The 27,993-nt window shown below is 35.4% G+C and overlaps 1 long non-coding RNA gene across 3 annotated transcripts in view; it reads left to right on the plus strand.

The window, feature by feature from the left end:
- LOC308356172 overlaps positions 1-27,993 on the plus strand; it is a 164,977-nt gene that overhangs the window by 51,943 nt on the left and 85,041 nt on the right. For all 3 annotated transcript variants that reach the window (XR_013968054.1, XR_013968055.1, XR_013968056.1), the window contains one exon: positions 20,927-21,065. This is a non-coding gene — a long non-coding RNA (uncharacterized lncRNA). The remainder of the gene's footprint in view (positions 1-20,926; positions 21,066-27,993) is intronic.

Here is a 27,993-nt window from a genome sequence, read left to right on the forward strand (position 1 = left end):
TCCTCTGCCACAGGTGTGAAGGGTAGAGAATGAAGAATAAAATTAAATAACTAATAAATTGTATAAATATAGGCAAAGATACTTGGTCAAACAATTTAGTTATCATTAACATCAACTCAAATGAAGACAAGGAAGACATATTTTTTCAGTATTGTGGATAACATAGGAGAAATAGTTAAGATATTCATTAACATCTAAAATTACAGACCAAAACCAGATGACAAAATTCACTTGTAGTCATGCATTTAGTTTTTTTTTTTAAAGAATCATCAAATATAAGATTCAAAATTTATTCATTTACTCATTTAACAACTACTTATTTAGTAACTAGTGTGTGCTAAACATGAATTTGTTTCAGGGATACATTTGTTATTTATTTGCTCCCTGTATTTATTGAGATATTATTGACATATAGCATATGCAAGTTTAAGGTATACAATATGATGATTTGATACATGTATATATCATGAAATGATGATCACAATAAGATTAGTTAACTCCAAACCTTCACATAATTACACTTTTTTTGTAGCAACATATGTTTTTTTGTGGTAAATTTAAGATTTATTCTCTTAACAATTTTCAAGTATATAATAAATACAGTATTGTTAATTATAGTCACATTAGATCCCCAGACTGTATTCATCTTATTGGTAGAAATTTATACTTGTGATCAATTTCTCCCCTTTCTCACCCCCCTCCAATAACAGGCAACCACATTCTACTCTCTATGAATTTGGCATTTTAGTTTCCAGATATAAATAAGAACATACAGTATTTGTCTTTCTATGTCTGACTTAATTCATTTAGCATAATGTTAAATTTTCTTTATCCATTTATCCGTCATTGAACACTTAGATCATGTCTTGGCTATTGTGAATAATGCTACAATGAACAGGACAGTGCAGATTTATCTTTGATTTCTTATTTCATTTCTGTAGATAAATAAACAGAAATGGGATTACTGAATCATATATACGGTAGTCCTATTTATAGTTTTTTGAGGAACTCCATACTGTTTTCCATAGTGGTTGTATCAATCTACATTTTCACCAATAGTGCACAGGTTTTTTTTTTTTTTTTTTTTTTTTTCAAATCATAGCCTCACCAATGCTTGTTGTCTCTTGTCTTTTTGATGGTAGCCATTCTAACACATGTGAGATAATATCTCATTGTGTTTCATTTTTCTGATTCTGTATAACTCTGCTTAGTTTTTCTCCCCTCTTATGTAATATCTTGAACACAAATTCTTGAGCTGGAAATATTTGTGAACTATCTTTCCTTTCCACTAGACTAGCTTCTTGAGGACAATTCTGAACCATTTTAATATGGTCATTTATAATTTATTAAATGAAATAACACTAATTAGCATGAGGGAAATGTTAAAAAAAAGACATTATGATTTTTTATAAGACTTACACATGACAACAGAACATTATTTCGCTAAACATGTAACCCTGTTTAGGGTGGGGAGGTTAGAAATTAACACAAGATTATTATTTTTTTTAAACAATCGTCTGATTCTTTTTAAAATTGAAGTATAATTAATAACAGATATTAGTTTCAGGTGTACAATATTGTCAGCCAACAGTTCTATACATTACTCAGTGCTCATAATGACAAATGTACTTAATCTCCTTTATCTATTTTACCCACCCTCTACCCACCTCTCCTCTGTCAACCCATTTTATTTTCTGTGTCTAAGAGTCTTTTTTCTTGCCTCTTTTTTTCTTTTTGTTTGATTTGTTTCTTAAATTCCACATCTGACTGAAATCATATGATATTGTCTTTATCTGTCTGACTTACTTCATTTAGCATGATATATTCTAGGTCCATCCATGTTGTTGCAAATGCTAAGATTTCATTTTTCCTTATGGTTGAGTAATATTCCATTATATAGATCCATTCATCTATCAATGGACAAGATTTCCACATCTTGGCTATTGTAAATAATATTGTGATAAACATAGGGGTATATATATCTTTTTGAATCAGTGTTTTTGTTTTCTTCAGATAAATATCCAGTAGTGAAATTATTAAGTATGGTAGTTCTATTTTTAATTTTTTGAGGAAACTCCATATTATTTTCCCCAGTGGTTGCACCAGCTTGTGTTCCCACCAATAGTGTATGAGAGTTCCTTTTCCCTCTACATTCTCATCAACACTTGTCATTTTTTGTCTTTTTGATTCTATCATTCTGACAGGTATAAGGTGATATCTCACTATGGTTTTGACTTACATTTTTTAAAATTAAATTAAATTTTTAATTTTTTTTATTAAATTCAATTAGCCAACATATAGTACATCATTAGTTTCAGATGTAGTGTTTAATAATTCATCATTTGGTATAACACCCAGTGCTTATCACACCACGTGCCCTCATTATACGCCTATCACCCAGTGATTTACATTTCCTTGTTGATTAGTGATGTTGAGCATCTCTTCATGTGTTTGTTGTCTGTCTGTATACCTTCTTTGGAAAAATGTCTATTCAGGTTTTCTTCTCATTTTTATTTATTTTTTATTTATTTTTTTAAAAGATTTTATTTATTTATTTGACAGACAGATATCACAAGTAGTCAGAGAGGCAGGCAGAGAGGGAGGAGGAAGCAGGCTCCCTGCTGAGCAGAGAGCCTGATGCGGGGCTCGATCCCAGGACCCTGGGATCATGACCTGAGCCGAAGGCAGAGGCTTTAACCCACTGAGCCACCCAGGCACCCCCTTCTTCTCATTTTTAATTAGATTACTAGTATGATTATTTCGGTGTTGAATTGTATCAGTTTTATAATATATTTTGGACATTAACCCCTTAGTGGATATTATCAATGGCAAACATTTTCTTCTATTCAGAATATTGCCTTTTTGTTTTGTTTTGTTTTTGATGGCTTCATTCACTGTGTAAAAGCTTTATTTTGGTGTAGTCCTAATAGTTTACTTTTGCTTTTGTTTCTCTTGCCTCAGGAGACACATCTAGGAAAATGTGCTAAGGCCAATATCAAATAAATGACTGCCTATGCTTTCTTCTAGATGTTTTATGGTTTCAGTATTCACATTTTGATCTTTAATCCATTTTGAGTTGATTTTTGTACATGGTGTAAGCAAGTGGTCCAGATTCATTCTTTTGCCTGTTGATGTCTAGTTTTTAGCACCATTTGTTGAAAAGACTGTCTCTTCCCCATTACATATTCTTGCCTCTTTTGTCATAGATTAATTGGCCATATAAGTATGGGTTTATTTCTGGTCTCTCTATTCCATTCTGTTGATGTGTGTGTCTGTTTTTGTGCCAGTACCATACTGTTTTGATTACTACAACTTTCTAGTTTATCTTAAACTAGATAGCCTCGTTTTCTTTCTCAGGATTGGCTTGGTTATTTGGGATCCTTTGTGTTTCCATACAAATTTTAGTATTATTTGTATTTGTAGTATTATATATCACTGTGGTTTCGAATTGTCCTTCCTTGATGATTTAGTGATGTTTAGCATCTTTTCATGTACCATTTGTATGTCTCTTTGGAAAAAGGTCTATTTGGTCCTCTGGTCACTTTTAAATCTGATTGTTTATTTAATTATTTAATTTTTTTTCTATTGAGTTATTTGAGTTTTTTTAAAAAATATATACATTTTGGATATTAACTCCTTTAGATAGATGTTTTGCGAATATTTCCTACTGTGTGTAGGTTGCCTTTTCAATTTGCTGATTATTTCTTCTTTGGTGCAGAAGCATTTTTAGTTTGATGTATTCCCATCTGTTTATTTTTGCTTTTGTTGCTTGCACTTTGGGTATCACATCTAAAAACTTTGTTCCCAAGACCAATGTCAAGGAACTTTCCCCCTTTGTTTTATTCTAGTAGTTTTGCAGTTTTGGGTCTTACATGTAAGTCTTCAATTCCTTTTGAGTGAATTTTTGTGAATGGTATGAGATAGAGATTCAATTTATTATTTTGCAAGTGTGCATATCTTCCCAACACCATCTATTAAATAAACTATTCTTTCCCCACTGAATATTCTTAGTTCCCTTATCAAATATTAGTTAACAGTAGACATGTGGGATTATTTCTGGGCTCTCTATTCTGTTCTACTGGGAAATGTGCTTGTTTTTATGGCACTCCCATACTATTTTGATTACTATAGCTTTGCAATACAGTTTGAAATGTAGATTGAATACAGTTTGTGTTGCTTTCGATTTTGTTCTTCGTTCTAGTGTTTCATTGGCTCTTCTTGGTTTTCTGTTATTCCTTAGGATTGTTTGTTTTATTTCTGTGAAAAAGGCTTTTGGGATTTTGATAGGGATTGCATGGAATTTATAGATAGTGTCGGGTAGTATGAAGTTTTAACAATTTTATCCTTCTAACCCATTAACATGGGATATCTTTTCATTTATTTGTATCTTCAATTTCTTTAAGCAAAACTTTTAATTATTAGTGTATAAATCTTTACCTCCTTGGTTAAAGTTATTCCCAGGTACTACATTATTTTTGATACCATTGTAAATAGAATTGTTTTCCTCATTTCTTTCTTAGGTACTTTGTTATTAGTATGTAGAAACACAACTGATTTTTGTATGTTGATTTTGTATTTGCAATTCTACTGAATTTATTGATTGGTTCTAATAGTTTTTTGGTGGAGTCATTAGGATTTTCCATATATAAGATCCTATCATCTGCAAGACAGGCAATTTTATTTGTTATTTTCAGATTTAGGTGACATTTGTTTCTTTTTCTTGTCTAACTGTTCTAACTAGGATTTCCAATATTATGTTCAATAAGAGTGGTGAGACTGGGCATCCTTGTTTTGTTTCTAATCTTAGAAGGAAGACTTTCTAACTTTCACCATTGAATATGTTAGGTATGGGTTTGCCGTATATGACCTTTGTTATGTTGAGGTAAGTTTCCTCTACCCCCAGGTTGTTGAGAGTTTGATTTTGTTTTGTTTTGTTGATGTTGTTGTTGTTGTTTGTTTTTTTAAGATTATTTATTTATTTATTTGACAGAGAGAGAGAGAGAGATCATAAGTAGGCAGAGAGACAGGCAGAGAGAGGAGGAAGCAGGATCACTGCTGAGCAGAGAGCCTGATGCGGGGTTCTATCTCAGGATCCTGAGATTATGACCTAAGCTGAAGTCAGAGGTTTAACCCAATGAACCACCCAGGCACCCCAAGAATTTTTATAACAAATGGATATTGAATTTTGTCAAAAGCTTTTTCTGAATCTACTGAGATAATTTTATGATGTTTCAAATCTCTTATTCTATAATATGGAGTTTCACATTTATTGATATGTATATGTTGAACCACCTCAGGGATAAATCTCCCTGATCATGGTGTATTATCCTTTTTAAATATGCTGAATTTGGCTTGCCAGTATTTTCTTGAGAAATTTTGTATCTATAATCATCAGGGATATTGGCCTGTAATTTTTAAAATATACAGAGTCTTTATCTGACTTTGGTAACAGGGCAATGCTGATATGAGTATGAAAGTATTCCCTCCTTTTCAATTTTTGGAAAACTTTGAAAATCATTGATGCTAATTCTTCTGTAAATGTTTGCTAGAGTTTACTAGTGAAACTGCCAAATCCTAGGTTTCATTTATTGGGAGGTTTCTGATTACTGATACAATTCTACTTACTCATTCTTTTCAAATTTTCTATTCCTTCATGATTCAGTCTTAGTAGGTTGTATGACTCTAAGGAATTTATCCATTTCTTATAGGTTATCCAATTGTTGGCATATCATTCTTTTTTTTTATTTTTTTTATTTTTATTTTTTGGCATATCATTCTTTAAAGTAATAGTATCTTATGATTCTCTTAATTTCTTTCTTTCTCTCTCTCTCTCTCTCTCTTTCTTTTGAAAGAGAGGATGTGTGAGTGGGGGGAGGGGAAGAGGGAGAGATAATCTTTTTTTTTTTTTTTAAGATTTTATTTATCTATTTGACACAGAGAGAGATCACATGTAGGCAGAGAGGCAGGCAGAGAGAGTGGCAGGGGAAGCAGGCTCCCCGCTGAGCAGAGAGCCCGATGCGGGGCTCGATCCCAGGACCCTGAGATCATGACCTGAGCTGAAGGCAGGGACCAAACCCACTGAGCCACCCAGGCGCCCTGGGAGAGGGAATCTTAAGCAGGCTCCACACACACTTCAGAGCTCTGCGTGGGGCTCGATTTCACGACCCTGAGAGTAAGACCTGAGCTGAAATCAAGAGTTGGTTGCTTAAACAACAGAGCCACTCAGGCGCCCCACTTCTTTTTATTTCTGTGATATCAGTTGTAATGTCTCCTAGTTCATATCTCTTTTATTTATTGGAGACTTTTCTCTTTAAGTTAATCTGTCTCAAGTTTTGTCAATTATGTTTATCTTTTCAAAAACCAGGGTTTTTTTTGAGGGGGGAATGCCTGGCTGGCTCAGTCTGTAGAGTTTACAATTCATGATCCTGGGATCATGAGTTCAAGCCCCATGTTGGGCATAGAGCTTTCACTAAACAAACACACACACACACACACACACACACACACACACACACACACACAAACTGAACAACAACAAAACAAACAGCTCTTAGTTTTATGATATTTTCTATTGTTTTTCTGGTCTCTATTTCATTTATTTCTGCTCTGACCTTTGTTTTTTCTGTTCTTCTGATATCTTTGGGCTTAGTTTGTACTTCTTTTTGTATTTCTTTAGGTGTAAAGTTATGCTTTTTTAAATGATCTTTATTTTTTCTTAATGCAGGCATTTATCATTATATACTTCCCTCTTAGAACTGTTTTTGCTGAATCCCATGCGTTTTGGTATGCTATGTTTCCATTTCATTTGTTTCAAGATATTTTTTGATGTTCTTTTTGATTTCTTCTTTAACACATTGGTTGTTCAAGAGTGTGTTGGCTAATTTCCATAGCTATGAATTTTTCCAGATTTCCTCTTGTAACTGATTTCTAGTTTTATACCATTGTTGTTTGAAAAGATGCTTGATATGATTCAGTCTTCTTAAAATTGCTAAGGCAGTTTTGTGACCTAACATATGATCTATCCTGGGAATGTTGCATATGCACTTGAGAAGAATGTGTATTTCACTACTGGTGGATGGAATAGGCTCTACATGTTTGTTAGGTCCACTTGATCTAAGCAAAATTCATATTCAATATTTCCATATTGATTTTCTGTCTGGATGACCTATCCATTGTTGAAAGTGGGGTATTATTGTCTGTTATTGTTATTATATTGTTGTCTATTTCTCCCTTCAGAATTATTAGTATTCGCTTAACTGACTTAAATGCTTCAAGTTGGGTATATATATATATTCATAATTGTAATAGTCTCTTGATGTATTGATCCTTTTATCATTACATAATGATTTTCTTTGTCTCTTATTTTTTCCTTTCCCTCCCTTCCTTCCTTCCACCTTCCCTCTCTCCCTCCCTCCTTCTTTCTTCTTTCTTCCTTCCTTCTTCCTTCTTTCCTTCCTTCCCTCTTCCTTCTTTCCTTCCTTCCCTCCCTCCCCTCTCTCTTTCTTTTCTTTTCTTTCTTTCTTTCTTTCTTTCTTTCTTTCTTTCTTTCTTTCTGTCTTTCCTTCTTTTCTTTCCTCTTGTGTATAATATAGTGATTCAACACTTACTCAACCATTTTATGCCTTTATCTTGGAAAATTTTATCTATTTATATTTAATTATTGATAGGTTAAGAAGTTACTAATGCCATCTTATTAATTGATTTCTATTTTTCCTTTTTTTCTTTCTTTCTTCCTCTTTCATTGTCTTCCTTTGTGAATTGATGATTCCCTATAGTATATACTTTGATTTCATTCTTTTTATCTTTTGCACATCTACTGTAGGTTTTTGCTTTGTGGTTACTCTGCGGCTTACATAGAACATCTTGTACATTTAATAATCTATTTAAAGCTAATTACAACTTAATTCTGATCTCATATAAAAACTCTTCTTTTATTATCCCCATATTTTATGTTTTTGATGTCACAATTACCTCTTTTTTTATTGTGCATCCATTAACAAATTTTTGTAGCTGTAGTTATTTTTAATACTTTTCTCTTTTAAAAACTGTTATACTAGGGGCACCTGGGTGGCTCAGATGGTTAAGTGTCTGCTTTTGGCTCAGGTCATGATCCCAGGGTCCTGGGATTGAGCCCCACATCAGGCTCCCTGCTTGGCAGGGAGCCTATTTCTCCCTCTCCTTCTACTCCTCTCCCTGCTTGTGCTCTCTTGGTCTCTCTGTCAAATAAATAAATAAAATCTTAAAAAAAAAATAAACTGTTATGTTAGAGTTAAGTGATTAGCACACCATATGTTACAGTATTAGAGTGTTTCAAATTTGACTATGTGATTATCTTTACTAGTATGTTTTATATTTTCATGTTACTAATTAAGATCCTTTTATTTCAACTTGAAGAAGTCCTTTATTTCTTGTGATGCGGGTCTAGTGGTGATGAATTTCCTTAGCTTTTGCTTGTTTGGTGAAAGTCCTTTTCTTTCTTTCTCACCTTGTCTGGAAAACAAGCTTGCTGACTAAAATATTCTTACTTAGTCAGCTTTGTTTGTTTGTTTTAAAATTTCAACACTTTGATTATATCATTTTACTCTTTTCTGATTTATAAGGTTTTTGTTGAGAAATATCTAGATGTCCTTATAGAGGTTTCCTCATTTGTACAATTTTTTTTCTTTTGCTGCTTTTAAAATTCTCTCTATGCTTTTGATTTCAAATAGTTGTAATATGATGTGTTTTGGAGATCATTTTGGGTTGAAATTTTGGGGTGACTTATTAGCTTCTTGATCTTGGATGTCCAAACATTGGGAAGTTTTCAGTCATTATTTCTTTAAAATAAGCTTTCTGCCTGCCTTGCTTTCTTTCTTTCTTTCCTCTTCTCCTTCTGGGACTCTAATTATACCTAATTTTTTTTTTCCTTTAATGGTATACCATTATTCACATAGGCTTTCTTCACTCTTTCATTCTTTTTTTCTTTTTGCTCCTCTGACTGGATGATTACAAGTGACATGTCTGCAAGCTTACTAATTCCTACTTCTGCTTAGTTGAGTCTCTTGTTGAAACTCTCTATTAAATTTTTCAGTTCAGTCATTGTATTCTTCAACTCTGGAATTTCTGATTTATTATTATTATTGCTATTGCTATTATTGGTTTCCATTTCTTTGTTGAAATTGTCATTTTGTTCATGAATTGTTTTCTTAAGTTCATTTAGTTGCCTAGTTATGTTTATCTAGTTAAGTTTATATGTTTATAATTATATATGTATATATATATATACGTATATAATTATATGTTATCTAGTTACATTTATAATTATATGTTTATATAATTCACTGAATTTCTTTAAGAGGATTATCCTGAATTCTTTGTCAGGCTGTTTATCGATCTTCAAATCTTTAGGATCAGTCAGTGAAATTTTGTTAGTTTCTTCTGGTGGTGGTGTTATCTAGATTATTTATGACCCCTGTGGCCTTAGATTGATGTCTGCACACTTGAGGAAGTGAGTACCTTTTCCAGTCTTTATAGACTCACTTCAGCAGGCAAAGCTCTTTACAGGTCAACCTATCTAGAGATTCTGGGTGGACCATCTGGTGCTGTCTCTAGGCAGGTTTGTTGCTGAAGTTTTTCAGTAGAGAGGTTTGGTGCCTTGGTCAGCAAGTGGGCAGGCCTGAGGCTTAGGTATATGGCTACCAACCTGAAGCCTGTATCTGCAGGGTTGGTCCTGGAGCCTGGGTTCACTGGGTGGGCCTGTAATTGAGTTTGTAGTGTTGGACCTTGGAACTGGATTGTAGGTACAGACCTGGATTCTGGGTTCACATGGACCAAATAAGTGGGGGAAACTCTGGGATGGGCCTGGTGTTCAGTTACATGGGGGCCATTTTAGTCCTGAGATTGGGTAGGAACCCAATTTTGCAGCAGCTGGCATACAGGCTGGGTCCACAGATGTCAGCCTAGTGCTAGGGTGAGCCATGAGGGTGCGGTTGTGAGTCAGTCATCCCATAACTTGGAGAACTGGAGGCCTACCAGGAGGTTAGTCCAGCACTGGGGCAAAACAGGAGACCAAATTTTTGGGAACTGGTCTTGAGGCTGGGACTATGGGGACTGGCTTAGAACTGGCTTGGGCTGCAAACCTGGTTTTGCAGGTCTGGTCTGGAGTTTAGGTTTGCAGGGACTAGCCTGGCAGTGGGGAGATGTGGTCCTGGAACGATAGGAACTGCCCTGGTGCTGGGGTGGGTTGAAATCCTGGGTCTGTGATAGTAGGCCTGGCGGTGAACCTGGCCAGAAACCTGGGTTTGTCAATGTCTGTTGGAACCCTGGATTATTGGAATCTGTCAAGATCCTGGGGCCATGTGGCTACAGGAACTGACTGGCACCAGGATGAGCAGAGGGCTAGATTTGTGGGAGCCTGCTGGTAGCCTGGGGCCATGAAAGCCAACTGGGGCCACTGCAGCCAGCAGGCACTGGAATAAGCTTGGTATCTGGGTTTGTAGGAGCTTACAGTGAGTCACTTAGGTCCATAAGTGTTGACGTGGTGTTGGGACAGCTCAGCTCTGGGGTTTGTGGAGAAGTCAGGGCAATTGCTTCCTTCTTCTTCTCTTATAAGAAAGGTGTCTCTCTCTCTCTGTGTTGGGTTGCCCAGGCTTTGGAGAAAGCGAAGGTGGTAATGTGATTCCCTTTCCTACCCTCCTCAAGGTGTCTTTTCTTATTTATGTGCTTTGCTCAGGTGCAACAATACACCAAGTGGAGTCCTTAGCTCTTTTGAGTATATTTTCATGCACAAATCATTGCTCAAATTGATGTTTTGGGGTGGTAGGTGGGGATGAACACTAGAAATTCTTTTGCTGCCATTTTGCTTATGTCTTCAATAGGAGATTTAGATATTTTTTTTTTTTTAAGATTTTTATTTATTTATTTGTCAGAGAGAGAGAGAGGAGCGAGAGTGAGCACAAGCAGACAGAGTGGCAGGCAGAGGCAGAGGGAGAAGCAGGCTCCCCGCCGAGCAAGGAGCCCAATGTGGGACTCGATCCCAGGACGCTGGGATCATGACCTGAGCCCAAGGCAGCCGCTTAACCAACTGAGCCACCCAGGCGTCCCAATAGATATGTTCTTATCTGCAAGAATTTTCCTTAGTCAAAGACACAATGGGGTCCAGGTATCACAAAGCCATTCAGAAGCTAATGTTCTTATAGGTCACATTAAAAAAATATGACTATAAATAACAAGTTAAGGATAATGGCTCTGCTGTTGGACCATAACACATATAGAATGCTGTTTTCAATTCTGGATACCCCCAAAGAAGAGGGTGATACAACAGAAGAATACAGAGGTGCCATCAGGGTGGTAAGGGTTCTGAGAGGCATTGGAAAAACTGAAATGATTACTGTAAATTGGGGGAATTTCAGCATTAAAAAACAAAAACAAGCAAAATTAAAAATGTATAACCATGACATAATAATAATTTTCAAATAATTGAAAAGGTTTCAAGTAGAAGAAATAAACCTCTTATTGTCTTCTCCAAAGGATAATATTAGAAGAGATAAAAATAATGGGGAGGAAGATTACTGCAATTGGAAAGCTTACTGCAAATTACTGATAGATGATAAAGAAATATTTTCTGAGAGTTAAGCCACCTAAAAAGGAATGTGCTGAACCATCTTTTTAGATAACTGTCCCACTGGATAAACCTTTGCTGTAGGGAAAGAGAGTGAGTTTCATTTACCTTTGAAGACTCAAGACACTAAACATAGATTCTCCTTATGAATATCCCTTTAATGAACAAATTAATTTTATTATGCTCGAATATCCTCTGAATTTAAATTCCTGTAAGTTAGAATATATGCACACTACTTGTGAGATCCCTCCACCATTCTCTAGTTGCATTGCCTTACATGGGCATGTAGGACAAAGTGTCCCACTGGGCTAGGGAAGAAACCCATGCTTATTCCCTTACTCAGGAAAGAGAACTGCAGATACCCCACTCCTAGTAAGGCAAACTGGGACTAAAGACACTACAAGCTCAGAATGTTAAAGCAAGTCTGGGAGACATTTTATCTCTTAGAGGCCAGCACTCCCATATATCCATTATGGAGATTAAGGCTCATGAAAGGATATAAAAATGATTATTTTTTTCTTCTAGTCTCCATTGGATGTGAAGCATAAGCTTAGGTTGCTGCAGCTAGTCTCAGAAATTGATTCAAAGGGTTACTTATGCTTTCAGGACATAATCCTCTGAAACAGTTCTAGCATCAGTTTTTGCTATTGTGAGCTGTCTATTATTTGGTTTTCTGTCAACCAGACAAGATGTCAAGTCATGTTTCCTTGCTTCAAATTGCTGTGTATTATCTATCCCCTGGTGAACTTCTTTTCCACATGTTCATATTTAAGTAGGAATAGAGGTGAATACATAAAGTTGAATGCCTGAATTGTTTTTAAAAGGCCAATTCAGAATATTTTTAAAAGTATTTTAGTGTGTCAAATGTGAATTGACACACAGTATTTTGCTCACAGCAAGCTGAAAAATCTTCAGAATATGAACTTTTTATATGACTTAGTAACTAACAATTCAAAAAGGTAAACCTGACTGTTTTGTAATGAATGTTTTTGGAAACATATTTGAAATCTATTCTTCACCCAACAAGCTTAGATTTGCATGTCTTGGGCATTATCTTTTCTCCACTTGGCAAGCATAGCTGCAGACAACATTTCCACTTGTCAAAGAGTTTCTTTGTTGGTAAAACTTTACTCACTTTTTAGTGAGAGAGTGATGTTTTTGAAAAGGAATCCTAAAAGGATTTTAAGCTGCTTTGTTACAATGCTAGAGTTTATCATTAGTACTCATTATCTGTGTATTCGGCAAGGATGCATTTATGTTTAGGATAAATAATTTCATTTTGTTCAAATATAGTTTTGACAATTATTTAAGAATAGCCAATTCTCAATTTCTCAGAGTAATGTAGAAAAGCCCAGTCATGGGTTAGCCACATAATGTATTAGAATATGTAGATTAGGCCGTTACAGTAATTAACATATGCATCTTTCAAAGTAGAAACTAATGTTCTGCAGTTTTGTTCCACTATAACCGGAAAGTGCTGAGATCTCAAGCAGTTATAACCACCAGTGTTATAAATGCAGCAAAATATATTTATATTCAAAAGAATATGAAAGTAGTGTCAAATAAAATAGAAAAAACAGTTCTTAAAAAAATCATCGTTTATCTACTCTTTTTTATTTGCTTGTTTTGCACACAGCTGCTGGTAGGGTTTGGTGGGTGATAAAGTAAGTAGGAGGATGAGTAGAATCATCATTAATTCAGACACAGAGGTAGTTGTACAGTTCCTTGTGAATGAGAGAACAGGGAACCAGGAAATAAGATGGGTACCTAAGGTAGGGACAGGTAAATTGAATGATCTGGGAGTGAATGGAAGGAGTAAGAGAATAACAAGGGAGGAAAGACAATAAGAGTCACTGAGTACTATGTACAGATTCCTATACAGTACTGGATATTCTATGTTCATGAGCTTATTTTATACCAATATCAGCTCTTTAAAGTAGATAGCATTCTCTCCAATTTGTAGATAAGAAAACCAAGACTCAGAAAGATTAGAGAACTCACCACGACTACACAACCCTTTGGACAACTTAGATTAGTTTTGATACCTATGAGGAATCAAGACAGAAATGGTAAGTAGGCCATTGATTATATAGTTGGGAAATAAGGGAAGAGATAAGGGCTAGAGGTAGAAATTTGGGAGATACCAGATTAAAGAGCCTAATTATGTCCTATGTCTTGATGAACTCACTGAAGGCAGAGTAGATAAAGGCAGGAGACCATGAACTATATAGCTCTTTCACTGAGTTCTAATGATGATTAAGCAATTCTGTATAAGTGTGGCCATGGTTTGATGGCATGAGGACCCTTATTATAAATATGTGGAAGATTTCATTTTTTAAAATGCCTCTACCTAAGTCCCCTCCCCCTTTTCCCTGCTAAAGAGAGGAATACAAGGAAGGTGAATACTGTTACAGCTCGCTTTGTGTTTGGGAGATGTGAGGGTTGGTGATGAGCAGGAGACTCCAGTATGAGGTTTGGTGTCAAAGAATTGTTTTCACTGTGATGTGAGTAGGAACTAGTTATTAATGCAAAATTGAGGGATAAGGAAAAAAATGAGGGAAAATAAAGGTGACACAAAATAGGGTATTATTATCAAGGCACAGATATAGTCAAAACTGAAAAAGGAGCTTACTAGATGAAATATTAAGAACGTGTAAATAACACATTTAGTAAGAAAATATTTGTAGCATGTTGTGTGACTCAGTATGACAAAGAAAAATCAAGAAATAAGTCAGCTCTTCTCAGTATGATCCTATTACAGCTATGTCTCTCAGCCTGGTCTCTGCACTTGATCAAACAAGTTGAAAAATAGGGGAGGAAATAGGTAAGACAAACAAAACTGTGTCTTATGAGATAAGACAAATTAATTACGGTATATCATTTCACATAACAGGACATTTAATACTGTGTTTGAAGGGCTAAATTAATCAGGGTATTAAAGAATTATTCCCCATATTACTAGAAAGTAGGCTCACATTGCATGAAGTCAGAGTCATGTTTAAAGAAAAGGTACTTTCTAGGAGCCATTGGGCAAATTCGTGGCATGCAATATTTGGTAGGCCTGTCCTGAAGTACCCAATGTAACACATTCAATAGAGTTTTATTTGTCTAATTTCCTTGCCCTTGTTCATCTTTGAGGGTCTCCATTCTTAGTTGTTACTCTTTTCCCCAGATCCTTTACTCTGTGTCTAGTTTTTGCTCACATAGGCTCTCAACTAATTTCTTCTAAGAAGTTGACTCTTAGGTTATTAGAAAGAGACAATGAATAGCAAAGAACTGGAGCAGAAGACAGAAATCACATATATCCAGTCCTGGCTCACATTAACTTTCTGTGCCTTGGTTTTTTTAACTAGAAAATAAGAGAGATATATTAGACTCTCTAAGGTTAAATTAGATCTCTATGGTCATGCCAGCTCTAAGATGATTTGACTGCATTCTTTGTGCTGTGAAATTTTACACAGTTTTTGCTTTTAGAGGTAGAAGTGTTATGACTTCTGGTGGTAAAGGCTATAAGAGAAGGTTTCCTGAAAAAAGTACTGTGGAAAATATTGAGACTGTCAGAGAAATTCTGTAGGGATTCTACTGTGCAGGCCAACCATAACATATTGTCATCTTTTACTCTTTTTCTTTCTTAATTTTTCAGACTTGTCCATTCTGCTTCCTAAGGGCATTTCATTCATCCTTCCTTTCTTCCTGCTGCTACTGCCTTTGTTAAAATCCTCTGTCACTTAAACTACTATAAAATAGTCCCTTTTAGAATTCTTGTCCCCATTTTAAACTTTCTCCAATCTGTTTGGTATACATATAGAGTGATTTTCCTCAACTTGGGTCTTAATCATGACATATTTCTGCTCAAAAAGTTTTGATGCCTCCTCATTGTCTACAAAGTCCAAAATTCTTACTAAGACAATTAAGACCCTAAACAATATTTCTAACCTGTTCCATGATCCTGGTTCTACTACTATGCTCATCTCTGAAAGTGATGTAGATTCAAAAATCACTGCTTTTGGTGATGGTGTTCCTACTATATGGATTAGTCCCCCTCCTTCCTCATTTCTTTCTGTCACAATCTCACATTTATTTTTAATCTCAACCCAGCCACCTCCTCTGTGAAGTATTTTACTACTGGATTAATCTTTCACAACACTATATTTTTTATGTATATTATAGAATAGGACTCATTCTAACTTTTATTACTGTTTGTATTTTGTCTCCCAAAAGATTCTTTAAGCTCTGTGACTTGGAACCTAAGGGTATTATCCATCTCTGAATTCCCCCAAAGTGTCTTATATCTACACAGATAGACATTGTATATATACTTTTTGGATCAAATTCTCTTCAAGAATGAAAAAGTTGATGTAGGCAGAAATAGTCACTTGATTGGCAAGTGTTGTGATGTTAACGGTCTTGGGGAGAGTAAAATGATAAGCAGTTTAAGTGGAGCACAAGGGGTTACAAGAATGAACTAGCACATATGGTAATGAACGAAGGTGGGACTAGCAGAGAAGAATCACAACTGATCAAGAAAACAGTCAGAGAATGACTCCAGAATCCCCTGGAGATAAATGAGGTTAAACAAAACTTCAATTATAGAAGATGAGGAGATAGTCATCTTTCTTGTACAAAGAGACTTCTTAGATATGAAGGGAAGACACTTATTTCAACTGGCTGGGCACTGGTGTTGAGAAGCTTTCAGTTTCTGAGTATGTTCAGGGATGTCTCCTACTGAAAGAGAGAAGATGAGACTCACTGGGGCTTCAGGAGAAAATAGTCTAGTATAAGGAGATGATGTCTTTCTGGTAATGTAAGAAAAACTAAAACAAGCTGAAGAAACTCAAGTATCCTTCTACATAGTTTAAGGAAAATAATGTGCTGAGTCATGTCCCAGGTTACTCATGTTTGAGGTTCTTCATGCTATTGGCAACATGAAGACTAACAGTCATGTGTATGTCTTGTAAGTGTTAAACTTCCTTCCGATAATGTTTCTAGCATACTTAATGTTTAATGAGTATTTAGAAAGACAGAATTCCAGGACAATTTGCTCTTATCTTGTACTACATCTATGGGGTACTGGCCTCTGAGCAGCTAGTCTTGTCATTCATTCAAGAAATGCTGAATACTGGGGTGCCTGGGTGGCTCAGTGGGTTAAGCCTCTGCCTTTGGCTCAGGTCATGATCTCAGGGTCCTGGGATCGAGGCCCACATCTGGCTCTCTGCTCCGCAGGAAGCCTGCCTCCCCCTCCCTCTCTGCCTGCCTCTCTGCCTACTTGTAATCTGTCTCTCTCTGCCAAATAAATAAATAAAATCTTTAAAAAAGAGAAATATTGAGTGCCTATCATGTGTCAGATGAGCAAAACCAGATACAGTCCTGAGGAAGTGTATAGTAGGAAAGACATACATTAGCCACACATTAAAAAACTAAATGTTTTTTAGTTTTAGTTTTAGCTTAGTCTTAGTTTTTTAGTGATAAATGTCAAGGAATATAGTGTCGTGAGAATATTCTGATCTCATCTGATAATGATAATGCTGGCTTATCATTCAGTAACTTTATTGACTACTTGTGTTCTTAGGCAATTACTTAACCACTGCTTGCCCCAGTTTCCTCTTTGGCAATATGGGAAAAATGCAACCTACTTCATAAGGTTCTTCAAATACATCTGGTCTATGATAAACATTGAGTACAGTTTAGATTTTATTATTATGATTATAATAATAATTATTATTTATTATTTTAGTGAATCAGAGCCCTAGTCATGGTATTTATTCCTTTTCAGTAATCAAAGAGATTCATTCTCTCATGTTCCTTTTGAGCAGATTCTGTGGTTTAGTGTCACACAAACCTGGAATGAGTAGCACAAAAATAGTGGAAGTTGATATATTAATTATATTCTAGTCATTTGTCATATAATAACAAAAGCAGGAAAATGATCTTCTTGGTTATCTGCTTTTACTCTCTCATTCATCCTTTCACCTGCCCATATATCAAACGTTTCTTGAGAAAATAAAGCAAGGTACAGGGGAATGAAAAGATAAATGAGCATCAATTTCTGACCTGTCTTCCAGTCTAGTAGGGCTGACAGACAAGTACACAAATAGTAACAGTGTAGTCAGAGAACTTATATAATTGAGAATTGTACCCAGTACAACTGAAGCACAACAGACCACCTCTATTCAAGTTGGAGTGATGAGGGAAAGCACATCACAGGCAGATAGAAAGCGCTTATTCTTTTCCTTATCTTGTACATGGAAATTATAAGAAACCAAGATTTTCATGATCATTCTCATCCATGGGATATACACTAGGAAGATTTCTTACGCTATTCTATGAATCACAGTATAATTTTATTCAAGAAATAAATAGAACAATGACCATACTTTCAACTTATTACTGAGAGTAGCAATCATATATAGTGAGTGATTCTTGAGAAGTTTATATCATACTATTCATTCAGTTTATAAGCAGGCCTCTCTATCCCTGGTCTTATATGAAAAACAACAACAACAAAGTGATGATACTGTCATATTCTTGGTTTATAGTTTTACACATATTTCCATTAAGTTATGCTCTTGCTCCATATTTTATTCTTTTTTCCCCTTTTTCCTCTTTGCTGGCATTTCCACTATTAATTCTATCCTACTGTCCGGTTCCAATAAAGATCAGAAGAATGTCCATTTCAAGAACACTCAGGTTTATGTCAGCTACATTTCAATTAAAATATATAATACAAAATGAAAACACCCTGGAACCACAAATCACAGAATTTGGGAAATAATAGCAAGAAGTAGCATGTTATAATAAGGGGTACTAGTGACAATTTTTGATCTACATTATAAAAAGGAAGAGGAAGGAAGAAGAGTTATGAACAAAGAAGCATTTTAGAGCACAGAAAAAAATGATTTAAGCAGTGTCTGATGCATATTTCCCCTTATATTCATTTTGTAAGGTTTCTTTCTGTAGAAGTAAAGTGACAGAATAAAGCCAACATTTCTCAATTGATCAAAAAGTAGGTTTCACCAATGCAGATTCATTTCACAGGTAAATATTTTTGTATTTCAAAGGTAGTTGAGCAGAGTAATATATTGAGTGGTTTTAAAAGTTTCATCACATGGTAGGAGAGGACAGAAATAATTTTTTAAAAAATGAGGAAGAGCAAGGTAAAGTAGATGATAACGTGGAAAAAAAATCAGTGGTCACCAAAAGAAAAATGTAAAGTTATAAAAAACTAGTTATAAAGGGGTAGTCTGTGGTTTACTAAACTTGACATAGATGGAAAGGATGACTATGATAATACCTATTATTTCAAGAGGCAGAATGAAATGAAAAGTAGACAAAACAATGATGGCATCTGCCTTACTTTGCAATAAGAGACTACCAGTTAAAGTTACTATAAATGTCTATGGTAGCCATAAAACACCTTTCCTGAAAACATTCACAGAAGAGGAGGCACCACAGTATTTATTTACTGAGAGTCATGGAAAAAGACTCTCAGATGAGAGGGCAGTGCTAAGGAGAAAATGTATGGATCACCTATAGTTACAAAACCAACCAAATCAAAAGGAAGAGAATAGAGATAAATGGAAAGGGGAAGAGAAGCACAGAAATGCACCTGAGAAAGCAGAAAATCATTAGGGTTTAAGCAAGTAACTGCCAGGAGGATAAAAGGGTATGAAACAACAAACAAGAAGCAAATGAAAAATTGTGACCTGCTTTCCAGCCCAGCTCACCGCCATTCCTTGCTGGGACACCAGTCATGTACCTCAGAAGTTGGCTCAGAGTCAACATTGAATAAAGCTCTATTGAATGAGTCTTGTTATGCAATTAATCTAGCATTTGGGGAAAATTTAAATATGGAGAGTTAGGAAGACCTTCTAAAATGAAATACTCAGAGTGATTCATTGGAGATGAAAAGAAAAAGGATTCTGAAAGGATAAACATTGAATGAATTGTTGTAAGCCCGAGGAAATAGAAATGGGAAAGTTGGGTAAAGGAGGATTTTTAATGATTATTTTCATCAGTTTTACTTGAATTTTTATAGGAATATATCACAGTTTTCTAATTCAAAAATTAAAGCTTTTTCAAAGCAAAAAAATGGACCAAACTATTTAACATATTGCTTGAGTAATCGTCAAGTCAAGGCTATAGAACAATTAATTGGTTAGGTAATGAATGAATGTATCCCCTACAACTACTTTCTCTTATGAAAGACAGAAGACAGTTGAGCATGAGACTAAATCAGATGAGTTATGAATTTTCTTCCAAGTATTATTTACTTTTTGTGAAGACAGTAGGTAGGAAACTTGAAGACTGTATCCCCCACCTTTCCCAATTGCATCTCCGTCCCAGTTATAACTGCATGCTTTCCATTGAAAATCCTATGCAATAGTTGTTGAAATACAGATGACCAAATTCTATCAACAGATATTCTGATTCTCTTGCATGGGGTGGGGGCTAAAGACCCACATTTTAAATAAGCATCTGCTAGGACAGGGGTTGGCAAACTTTTTTGTAAAGGAGCAGATAGTAAATATCTTAGGCCTTGTGTATCAGCAGATCTGTTTTGTAATTCTTCGACTCTGGCCATGGTGAGAAAGCAGCCACAGACAACATGTAAAATGGGCACGAACTGTTCCAATGAAACTTTTGTTTTTTAACAAAAATAAGTGGCAGGGTAGATTTGGCCCAAAGGCAGGAGTTTTCCCACTCTTGCTCTAGAAGATTCTTTTCAAATGGCCATAAAAGACATTATGAGGACATACAACGTTAATTAACAATATTTTAGTTAAGTGAAACTCTCACGGTTGTTTTAAAAAATTCAGGGCAGTGAGAAATAGAAAGTATCTTCTCTCTTTTCACAGAGGGAGTGTTACATCAGGAACTTGAAAACGTAATTGCATATGAGATAATCTAATTAAGGGGCTTAGTTTACTGTTGGCCCTGAGCTATTGCCACCATAGCCAGCTGTTTTGATAAAGTGTCAATGGTGGAGTACTGCATGACCAAAGGCCCCGGCAGCATCAACGATAAAATGTCAGTGACGAGATGCTGTATGGAGAAGTGTTCTTACATTGAAAAGTTGTGTAATGAGGTGTCTTTACAATGAAGTGGTCAAGCAAATACCACCACAACAAATGAGGAAACATACATGTACATAACACAAATGCACACGAAGAAATGACGTGGCAAGCTGTCTGCCTAATTACTTTCAATATAACTGATATTGATAGAAAGCCTTTTTACTTTTTGAATCAGAGACTGCTAGCACATTTAAATGCCAAAAAGTTTTTCTTTTCTTTTCTTTTCTTTTTTTTTTTTTTTTGGACACTGCAGGTGGCCCCTTTCATCTCTGGGCTTCACACTCTGCAGTATGTTGCTGAGCAGGTGATCCTGGCATCTCGGAGTCAAGAGAGCTAGTTCAAACGCCTGCTTTGCGTTCCCCACCTCACCCACCTCCTTCCCAGTTGGAACAGTAAGTTCTCTGTGAAAGCTTCTGCAAATGATGACAAGAAGGAGAGTTCTCAGGGAAAGCAGCTGAGCTTTAATGCAAGTAAAACTGTTCCAAATGTAAAACACATTTGAAAATCTAAATGTGTGCCCCCTAAACCACATCAATGGAACCTTTAATGATCTTCAGAACCAGCCTTTTCTCTTCCAGTCAGTAGGAAGATTGTTTCAAATCTGTTTGTGCCTGAAGCACTTTTGATTGTGACAGTCTTCTCATTCATGGGCGAAACATGGCGTCCCACTGGAAGTGCCATCCAGGTTCACAGCAATACAGTATGATATGAAAGTATAAACAGAAGTCGGAACTGCATTTCTCCTCTGAGATAACAAGTGCAACTAGATTTTCAGACCACCTATTATGCCATAAAAAATAAAAGGGAAAGAAAAATAAGACCTACTTTATGTCAGCTGCCTGATTTGTGGGAATGAAACTTACCAGGCCAATATGGAGCCTTTTATTTTAAATGACCTCTATAGACAACATCTCTATCCTTGCTCCTGGCCAGTCGTTAATTTTTTTCATATGATAAATGCAGAAATATTAACATCAAACTGAGTTACCTTTCGCTTTTTGTGGGTTGGTTAATCATAATTGATTAAATAATGGTTTGTTTCACAACCTGACTTAGTTTTTCTCTTTTGCTTTGAGTCCCTGACCAAAAATAAGCTCTCAGCCATACCTAACGTTTGGGCTTCCCAACATACAGATTAAGATTTAAGATCCTTGTAACCCTGTTTTTCATAGTAATGAGCTGACTGGATAAAATAACACCGGTTTTCTATATAGATAGATATACTCCACCCTCATTATAGAACTATTTTCAAAAGCCAAGGATATTGAAAGTTATAACAGTAATGTCAGCCCTCATGATTAAATCATGAGGCACATGAGTTTTTCGTTTAAATTTGATGTTCTCATGATCTCAATATTTTTCATGCAAATCTTGTTATTTCTGCATCCTTTCACACTCCAGCTTAAATTGCTTGTCAATCGCCGTGCTTTTCTTGAGTGCAGCACTTCTGAGCTTCTCCAATACGATTTTATACATCTATTTATTCTATTTATATCTACTTCTTTAGTATATTTTCACTTAAAGAAGACATCGGTACAGCATTCCAAATCACATTTAATGAAGTCTTTTGAATTAGAAGCAATGACTTTGGAGGCCAAAGGAGATGAGGCAAGAGGATTGGTTTGGCCAGGAGATTTGGGGGTGAGGGGGATTATAGGTTAAGAGAAGAAGCAGCCTTTTTATATTTTAATATTTATCATTATAACTAAAGTACTTATACTAGGAGTTGATTAGAGCAAGGGCAAAGCTGCAGCCTAACAAAGAGAAACACCATAAATAGGAAGATCATGACAAAGTTAGGCAATAAAAAGGACATTTAAAAAAGCCCTCACAAAATAACCCTTGAAATCTCGACTCTTTCAAAGGATCCCAATTTTTAAGAACCTATAGGTCTTCAATTTTAATTTTTAGCCACATGCTCTTTTTTTAGTAAATACTATTTTTGATTTCTATAATATTTTCTGGTACCATCATCTGCTTTGATCTTAGAAATCTAAGGGAAAAGGACCAGAGCCAAATATGTTTCAGTCCAATCAGTGTTCTTTCTCTTTCTGAATTTTATGAGACTTGCGCTATGGATATCTACAATTGCACAGGCAAGTAAATTTTAGTCCCCTGCCACCAACAGCCCCCCACTCCTGGCACTCCGTCTTAGTTTCTCAAATACGGGAATGTATTATCACTGTGTATCTTGTAAAATCAGCTACTGGGCTGGAATGTCACTAGTATAACAAGATATGCAATAATGTGCATTCATGTAGTTGAGGACACTTCTAATTGATTATACATTTATTTGCCACACCGCTATTCTCCTTGGAATATTGCTTAAGAAAAAAGCCTTTGAATAATCTCAGACTGTTTTAGGGATTCCTGCTGTTTGCTAATGAATACACTACAAAGCTTTATTTTTCAAATGTGTTCTCAAATGTGTAAACTACTTATTGCTTTTTCCATGCATTTTTATATTCCAGAGGATCCTCTAGTGACAGAACATTTTCAATCATTACTTCTCTTTGGTGGAATCAATTACCTCCTGATAGATTCCCTTTCCAAGTTTAAAATTGCATTTAAAAACTCATCTCTTTTCTGAATTCTAATTGGGTGTACTTTGAACTCTGGATTCTTCTAGTGAATATTTGTTTATAAATCTTTCTATGACTTAAAGGGCTTGCTAACACATTTACGGGTTGAGTGTCATATATATAACAACATATAATACATAATTTGGGGGGAACTTAATTTATTAAACAAAGATTTTATTTTCTCTTAAAGGAAAGATGAAAAATACAGTTCTGACAAAGTAAGAAAGAAATAGTGATACATTTTTAGACATATTTGTTCCGCCTACGTGATTTGTCTAAAGTCACATTTGAGGAAATAAAAAATAGAATTGCTTATAATTGTCTCCCTCTTATACACAGAATCATATATAGTGGCTCACTTATATTCTTTATATATAAAGAAGCCCATCAGCTTTTCAGTGGTTATTATTTTACAAATTTATTAATCTGTAATATAGCCAAGAGGTGAGAGAGTAGGTAAAGCACTGCCTCTTAATTATTATTCTACGATGTGTGAACATTTTATTGGCAAATATCATGTAAAGAACACTGTATATATATATATATATATATATATTTATTATTTTTTTAAGAACACCATACATTCTGATACTTGTTTTTTATAACAACCTTGTGAGATGGGAAGTTTTAGTCCTGTTGTTTAGATGAGGAATACTAGAACAGAACGAAAATGACCTGATTGAACTTCCGTAATTAATTAGTAGCCAAGTTGGGATTTGAACCTAGCTGTAGCTCACTACAAAGCGATTCATAATCTTTCCAGTATGGCACTCTATCTCTCAAAGTGAACTGTAAAATGTTCTTCATTTAAAACATGTGCAATTTTATCTATAGAAGGAACTTTCAGGACTTCACTTAGAACCACTTCTTTCATTTAAAAACGAATCTTGCTGCTTGCTTAACAGATTATTTTAGTCCCTAACATGAGATATGGGATAGCAAGTAGATAGAGGAAAGACATTAATGCTAAATACAGATCTGGCAACCTCTCTTATCTTAAGATCACATGGAAGACACACAGTGACATGCAATGGAAAGAATGCAAATCTTTATTCCCAACCTCAGCACTCTGGAGGATTTAGCACCACTCCAACAGTGGCAAAATCAAACTGCAGGAGCCAAACAGTAGAAAATTTAATCCCAGCTTCTTCTGACTTTAGGTGAGTGCAAGACCATTCTCTTAATTCAAGGTCACAAAATTTCATCCCTAGTCTTTTTTAATTTGGATGGCTAGTGTCATTACAAATCTGAATTTGAATACCTTTAGATTTTTGAATGTTTGTTTTCATCACAGGCCCTATCATACACTACCATTTTACCCTAACCTACTGGAATCGCTTCTATCAATGTCTTGGCCCATGAAAATATTTGAATTTACAGCTTTTACCCTGACATGACAGGTAAAGATAGGGTCCTTTTTCTACTTACTGTAGTAGTACTCAATGGCTCTTCTAAAGTACCCAATAGGGCTAGGATTGGGTTGAGATGATTTTACCTTAGGCATAAAATTTATGCAGGGATGCAATGCAGGGATGGCAAGGACACCTGCGTGGCTCAGTCAGTTAAGCGGCTGCCTTCAGCTCAGGTCATGATTCCAGAATCCTGTGATCAAGTCCCACATCCGGTTCCTTGCTCAGCAGAAAGCCTGCTTCTCTCTCTGCCTCTGTCTGCCACTCTGCCTGCTTGTGCTCTTTCTCTCTGACAAATAAATAAATAAAATCTTACAAAGAAACTTAAGATGGCAAAGCTCAGTGACCCAAATAATTAAAGGACATATAAATGCAATATTAAAAAAAAAACCAAAATTAATTCAAAGTGTTTTTTTTCCCCGAATATTAATGATGAACAAAATAAAGATATCACCTTATCCTTAGTCTTGTATCCAAACTGCCTTCCACAGATTATTATGTTTTTGTAATAATAGACTCAAATCTAAGGCCCTCATTCTTACTTGGTTAGTTTCTGTTTTTTTCTGTCCTATAACCTACCTAAAAAAAAAAAAAGAAAAAAAAGAAAAAAAAAGAGGAGAATAGCAACTGATCCTGATTGGAAAAGAGGAACTCAAACAGTAAACTTACATGGCTTTATTCAGCATAGTAGCCTATATTCAGTACAGCTTGAAGAAATCCTCTGTATAGTTAAAAATTTTGAAACAACAACAATAGCTAACAATTACTGAGCATTTATGTGGGGGCCCTGTGCTAGGCACTTTATTTGAGTTATTTTGCTAATAATTCCCAAGGACTACCTTATGTGATAGAGATTGCTATTATCCCCAGTTTATATATGAGCCTAAGTCAATTGCCAAGTTAATACATGGTAGAGTTAAGAATTAAATTAGAACATCATAATTGCAGAATACACATTTTTAAAGAGACAACTAAAACTGACTCTGAATCATAAATAGAAGGTTAAGTGATTTTAGTTTGAGAAGCAAGAGAAGTGTTAAAGTCTAGGAGAGTTTGTTATTTAAAACTGGTTATCATGGGATAATATTTGGAGATTTCTAGCCAGTTTCTTTTCTTTCATCTCATCATTATTTTAATAATGATGTCTTTCCAGCTCTTCCCTGGAACTAAGAGTGTGCATTGTCTATGCAGAATGACAGATATAGTCTAGGACAAAACGAAGTAATTTTTCTGTTTTAAATTTGTAGACTGATTTTTAAAATTCTCCAGCAGAGATTATGAACTTGAAAGCCCCTCAATTTTTAATTGTTTTATTTGATCAAGAAATAGCCAATTTCATTTCTAAAACCTTGGCTCAAAATTACAAAGAGCTACAGCACGGAAGACTCTGATCCAGTTATAGCATCAACTAGAGTGAGGAGAACTCCAGGATGATGTAAACACTCCCAAAGGGGTAAGACTTTGACTAGCAGAGTAAGAAGGAGATTCAGAGATGTGACTGGAGTTAGTTTTGGTGACTTTCTGCGTGCAGGGAAACAGCAAGTATTACAGAGAAATCCCACGCTCAACATGGTGCTTAATAGGTCAAGTAGCACTGACTATTTTACTACTTTTTTAGTGGGCGTGAAAGCAGTGTCAGATGGCTTGGTATCCTACATCTAGCAGCGCTGGGAGGCGGCGGGGAAGAGCCAAGTCTACTAAAGTGGGTGCATTTGGAATAAGCGGGTTGCATAGTGTGTGTACTGAAAAGGAAGAGGCCTTGGCAGGACCTCAGACATTCTAAGTAGGTGAATGGGGATGAAAAACACTCAGCAGAGGTCAGAGGGAATTGAGAGGACCACAAACTTGTTGCAGTGTTCTTTTGTACACCTCCCCCCCCCCCAACTGCCTTGCTGTCACTCTGTGCCATGATGTTTTGTCAACCTTCCCTGAGTCAGAGCCATCCAGGAAGAAGGCTTGGGAAAGAGGGAAGTGGGAATACTGTACTGACTGCATAATGATCTCAAAGAGATTGGGATTTAAATTGGAAGTAATCCTGTCTACTCTTGAATTTGCAAAATGGATATTTCCTTAATCTCCAGAAATGGGGAACAGTGAAATAAAATTACTCTCAAAAAATAATGGGAGGATATTATTGCATATCTGAGTGTTGTAATGGTAAATTTATAGCAGCTATAGAAAATAATTTAGCAATCTTACGGTACTATAAGCTTCTGTTATCTAGAAAATTAATCTATGTGGAACTCTGTTCTCTCACTATGGAAGAAAGTTAGAGCATTATTTTGTGTACAAAATATCAATTAAATTTTGTTACCTATCTAACAATAGAATCTGAATTGCAAATTTTAATATTCTAAGGACTTTAATGTAATTATCATGAGCATTTTGTGACTGTTATATCTTGGGACTTAGAGGTGCCGGCTTATACCAAAATCTAATAAAAAAAAGAGTAGGGTATTTTTATGATCACGTATCAGCACTGATCTGCCATTTTCTCCAGTGTTGTTCAGTTTATCCAATTAGGTTTGATGATTTTTGCTCATAAATCCATATTCATCTTCTATATTAAAAAATCCTGTGGTGTATGTTTTACTGGGGTTTGATATATTTCACAGTCTAAATTCAGTCTCTATTTAAATTGTAAGTAGCACACTGGAAATCCACAGAGGCAAAAGGAAGAAACTGGAGTTAAAGACAGAGTTTGACAGAAAAAAGAAAAGCCACTTGTTTCGGTTATTCTTCCAAACCTTAAACAATTAATGTTACAATACGGGACCCTGAGCTGCTTTGCTATAAACTTCTTTTGGCAACATGCTCAGGTGAAGAGGAGTTTAATTTGTTTAAGAGTATGTGCTTCTGGGATTCATGATATCTACTAGAGAAAAATCAAACATTGTGATAAATCCCAGGGACAAATGTGAAAATTTTAAGGAGCCCCCAAAAATAGAAGCTCAAAGAATTTGCTATGCCTTGGTAAAGAGATTTCAGACACTAAGACTGAATTTTTGTTTACTGGGATATTTTTTCCCAAAAATGTTGAAGGAAAGCTAAGTCTACAGTGATATGATATGAAAACTACAAATATTGGGAATCAGTAAAAACTTTCCTTTTTTTTGAAATCTAAGTAAGCTACCTTAGCAAATTTTACCTCCCTTAATGTAAGGATACTCATGTATTTCTTTTAATTATTATTGGATAATATAAAAGTCTTTTAATTATTATTGGATAATATAAAACGTTAAACTGTATGATTTCTTACTTTGAATTAACCATCATATTATTTCAACTCAAAGTAGCAAAAGAAAAACATCCCTCTTCTACCATGTATT

This window comes from Martes martes (genome assembly GCF_963455335.1).
Source record: "Martes martes genome assembly, chromosome: 1".
In the NCBI taxonomy this organism is placed as follows: Eukaryota; Metazoa; Chordata; class Mammalia; order Carnivora; family Mustelidae; genus Martes; species Martes martes.